Here is a 5,468-nt window from a genome sequence, read left to right as displayed (position 1 = left end):
TATACAGGATTATCCTTTTTCTGGTGTTCATATTTGAAGCTCGTTCAAACAATAATAAGTCAATCAGTCACTAAACTATTGTATAAGCTTTTTAATACAAAATCTTATCTTTCTAATCCTATATTACCTAAACAATTGCACTAATATAGCGCCTAATACACATTACTAATGACATCTATTAGATAGATAAATGAATTCTTATTGCTACACTTATTACAAGACGAAGTAAATAAAAAAACCTATATTTCATTTAATTGTTGTAGATTTTAACAAAGCAACAACATATTATAGTTAGTTAGAACCAATATTGAAGCAGGACAAACGATCAAATCAAAGGGAACCTGTTTGTATTTTAAGGGTTAAAGTGTGTGTGCTGATATATCAGCTACACCCTGTACATTAAAACTATTACTTTATAATTTACAATGCATCAGAGTGAGACATGGTTTATTAATATTAAAAAATAGTAAATCAGAGATCAAGGAGTCCGTAGAACCTTGAGAATTAGCAGAAAAGAATAAGAAAATAAAAAATAAAGAAGGTAAACTATATTATACACACATTCACTTTGTTATCTTAACTATCCAAGGTGCGGAGAATTATTTATGAAGGTAATTAATTATGGAATAATAAATTTACTAGGCCCGCGCACGCCCCTGATATAAATAAAATTTAAAAGGGAGAAGAAAAAAATTAAAAAACTTATCTTTTAAACGAAAATTTGCGAGATAATTCACCTTTTGTTGTTTTTTAGAAGTTGTGTGTGTTTAACCAAAGAATTCTCCAGTATGGAACATGCACTTATGTTCTCCCGTAGTTGGTCCACTTTGTCTTTGTAGTCAAATATTATGTAATGCTCAAATTCCAGCTTTTCAATAAAATCCAAAAACCCAACTCAAAACGAGAGGCAGCATGACTAATTCACAAAAAACGTGATTTTTATGGAATCAAGAACCGACAACTCAAAATTAATTTGTGATATGTTAAAACACTATGTTAAGCTAAAATTTTTATTCAATATATTTTACTTCTTAGGAAATAACAGACTCGACAAGCCGGCGAATAGATTGACAGCTATTGACAATAAAGATCGTGTCCATTGCTTACCACGTAGTCATGATTGCAGCTCAAAGTGAATCCCAAAATGGATTGGAGGTGCAGTGAACATTTTTCACCAAGATGCTTTTATCTGCAAAGTCCGGAAGAGTGGATGTCAGGGCTGGAGGAGAGCCACATGGAGGCAGGCCAGAAAGCAGCCATATTGTTTCTACAAGTATTTCGAAATGTTGTAGGCAACCTGGATGGAGATGCTAACGGTATCTGTTGCATTTTTAACTTAGACACATCGAATTAGAGGAAATCTTCTTTATTTTTGTTTCAGCTGTTTGTTTCAACACATTTTTGGTCCCCGCTCTGTATACAGTGAACGCTATGGCTCTTACTTTTCTTACTTGTCCCTAAAACCTCAGTGGACTGTAGAATCATTTTTGTACCCATCAATTTTATATGTTCAAAAAAGAAACTCTGCTATCCGAATACCCTTTTTTGATGCTTAGAGTCAGTTAACACATGTATTGCAATGTTATTAATAATAGAAAACTCAAAAAGTATATAACGATAGTAATAAATAAAAATACATAAGAATTGTAATGGGAAATTAAACATTATTTTCCCAACGACGATTCCAGAAAAAACAGCCCACTCTTTAATTCCAATCAATCGTCTCGTTACTAAAAATTATGTTAATCCTTCTCCATGTATTATCTAGATGGGACATAGAGGTATGAGTTACTCCCATATTGATCCTCAATTTTGTGGACGACATTGAATATTTGAAATGGAAACTCATTGCTTAATACATGTACAAAGTTTAGTTAAGGTTGCTTCCCTAGTTTTCCAAATTAAACTTGTTAAAATTATGGATTCAAATGTCCAGTATATACCGATATTAGTACAGGAACGTCTATAAAAATATTATTTCCCCAGATCACTACTGCCCCAGCAGATTGAGGCAATGTTAAGTAAGAAATATATATTTTGTACTAAACGTCTCATCCTCAATGGCTATAAATCTTAATTCATTCTTTGTATGTAATAAAGATGTACATTATATAGGTAATTACCTATAGAATAGCCTTACAACAATAACTTTTTGATATTTTGAGCTGTCACAGTAAATGTCCAAAAGGGGGAGATATATACATTAAATATATTATACATACCATTCAATTCTCAAATGTCAAAACTGAATGTGACCATCTGAAATAACTTAAAGAGCTTTTATTCGATAATAATATGTATACATAAATACTTTTAATGATGCTTTTAACAGAGAACAATACGTAAGCTTCATCTGCATCTTGTTCCTTTTATTGTTGCACAAGATTCATATAGGCATTAAAAGAGGATTTATCTTCACATCAGTTGGAAAACGTGAGGTAGGTCCTCTATCAGTTCATGGAAGTTTTATGAAGAATCATTTCTTTGAAAAGATGTGAGTAATAGGATAATGATTGGACAACTAATATCCAATCAGGACGCACCATTAAAACAAAAATCCCGCTTTAAGAATTTTATTAACCTTCCATTAATTCCCTGGTATGTGTCCAGCCAAGAGACTGATATCTTTAATGTAAACTATTATTTTATCATATACTTCATGTATCCATGTTTTGGGAGATGGTACTTCAATAGTTTTGAACTTTTTAATATATCTTACAAATAATACAATGGAAGATCACACTATTTTTGTAATTGGAACATATATTGTTTTTTTAATTTTGCTGATGTCCATATTCTTGAAATGAGAATATATTAGTATAAAGTTTATTACTAGGGCGGCAAAGAGTAAGAGTAACACTGAGGGTTAGTGGCAGGAATTATGTATATGTGTAAGTCCTTGTAGAAGATCGACATCATTGTAATGACATCCTAAATCATTGTAAGATAAGGAGTAGGACTTTTTTTTATTTCCTTCGTGTCATGGCTGATTGGAGCTAGTCTAATAAAACGTCATGACAATTAAACTACTCTTCTTCTAAATTATGAATCTGTATGAAGTATCGAGGTTGTACAAAATGATTTCCAATGCGTTCTTATTATTTAACTACTAGGTATCTCTTTCTGTATAGAACATGTCTTGTTTGTAAATAATTATTTATTATTATAGAACAAAACTATCTTCGATAGCAAGGGCCTTTAACCTTTTTATCACATAAATTGTTTAATTATTTAAAAAAAATTGCAGAACGATATTTATTTGTCCAAATCATTGCTGAAGCAATGGTCGTATTTCGAATTTAGGGCTGTCGATAGCTGGCGTGGGGATAGCCCCTTAGTTTTTCTATATAAGATATTTTTGAAGTTTAATTTTTACATAGTGATTATCTTTATCATTTCCCTCATTTAACAGCGTGTCAATAGACCATGCAAATTTCATTTATTTAATGAGTAAAGACGTACTATTAGTCTTTTATATATTTTACAAAGAAATCACTCTCAAAAATAAATATTTTGACTAATAATGAATATAAAATGAAAGCTAATGGCTACTAATGACTCGCAACATTGTAATTTGGGGAGTCCTAGTTCTAATGTCTACATAATTTAACAATGTTTCCTCAAAATTACGATAAGGTATACATTTATTGAGTTAAGAAAATAAAATTTGTCTAAAATAAAAATCTAGAATTTTTGAAAAAGCAGAATTGATACCAAAACAACCACATTTTATATATATATACATATGTAATGAGCTTTTCAGTTGTAAAGTATTACTAGAATCATACTTAATATATATTGTATTGAAACTGTGTAGTTTAAGTAAGAAATTTCAACTTCATAATACAAACTATCCGACGCTACATTGTCGAATATATTTTTCTATAATTAACAAATGGCTATAAATATATATTATAGACTATTTCTAATAGTGTTGAGACTTGCAACGTGAGCAATTTACAATTGCTGGATCAATCTGAAACGGTAAACTAAAATTTAATTGTTATTCAAACTTCTTGAACACTTTGAAGATATAGAAAGGACTTTGATAAGTACATTATTCAGTAATATGTCATAACCATAAAAGAAACGTGAGCACATTTGACATGTAAGTATAAATAACCCTTTTTATGGTTTCAAAAATTATCTGGTGGCTATACAAGTAAACTTTTTGGATTTCAACGTTATTGCTATTTTACTTTGTTATTTAAATCTGTTGTATTTTTTTGCTATCCCATTATGTTGGATCCGGAAACCTGTACACTGAATTTTCTTTTCCTTAGCTACTTTCATTATTACTTAATTCCTGAGCTGAGAACTTCCTTTTCTATTACAAACAAGCTATCATTGAAACCTTTGCGTGGGATCATACACGATGGAGAGTCACCCTGAGGATTGGATCATACACGATGGAGAGTCACCCTGAGGATTTGTTGTGGAGTTATAAATGTTAGTCCCTGTTTAAAATTGGAGCAGATTTGAGGATAGACGTCCGAGTAACTCTTGCAAGTTTCCTTGTTTAGTCCTTTCTCCTATTTCTTCTCATCAAAGCTGCTAGTAGGCCATAATATGAAGCATTATACCCGCTAAACATTTTTTTATCTATCCAAGCATTTGCTTAATGAAAAAAAACATAAATAACACCTTCATGAAGAAATATATTATACAGATTAATCATATTAGACGTCATTATGCAGTGGTTTAATATATCTTTCCACACTTTAAAATGCAGGATAGACTTAATACAATTTTTTTCAATATATCTAACCAATACCAAACACCTTAAAGAGCCCAATTAGTAATTCCATTCAAAATTATAATCGATCCATGATTTCCAAACCTATCTCCAACACTAATATCTTCATTTATGCATAATTTGTATTTTGCCACAAATAAAAAGACATTCAATCAACAAGATGTATTAGCTAATTTAAATTGAGATTCAAATTAAAGCTCTCACTAAAAGATCTATAATTTTTATTTATCCTAATGTTTATAGATATAGTTATTATTTATCAAAGTGGAGTTATCGTACGATTCGTTGAATATATCATTAAGGTATATCCATTCAATTTTTACATTTTAAAAGAATACATATATGACTGAGATTTGTCTTTTGGTAGTTTGATTACTCTTTAAGGCTTTGAATTAAGCAATACAGGGTGAGAAATATGTTCGAAAATATATTTCTTGTAGTTAAAAAATTCAATATACATTTATTAATAAGCATAAATTTTTGTAAAAATGATTTAATTGTAATAAAAATTTACTATTAAAAAACTTTTGTTAGAAATGTCCTTCCTTTGCCCGGATTACAATGGACTTGGACAGAAGAAGCACGGACAAAGTGTTTCATTGTTGAGGGTATGTACTACACCCAAAATGATTGTGTTTTATTACAAAACGATTGACAGCATCTCTTAGGAGCACTACATCATCTCTAGGTAACAGAATTTGCCTAATGTCAT

The sequence above is a fragment of the Lepeophtheirus salmonis genome, chromosome 1 (genome assembly GCF_016086655.4).
Source record: "Lepeophtheirus salmonis chromosome 1, UVic_Lsal_1.4, whole genome shotgun sequence".
Taxonomy (NCBI): domain Eukaryota; kingdom Metazoa; phylum Arthropoda; class Copepoda; order Siphonostomatoida; family Caligidae; genus Lepeophtheirus; species Lepeophtheirus salmonis.
The sequence above is the reverse complement of the archived record's forward strand: the minus strand, read 5'-3'. Positions refer to the sequence as shown.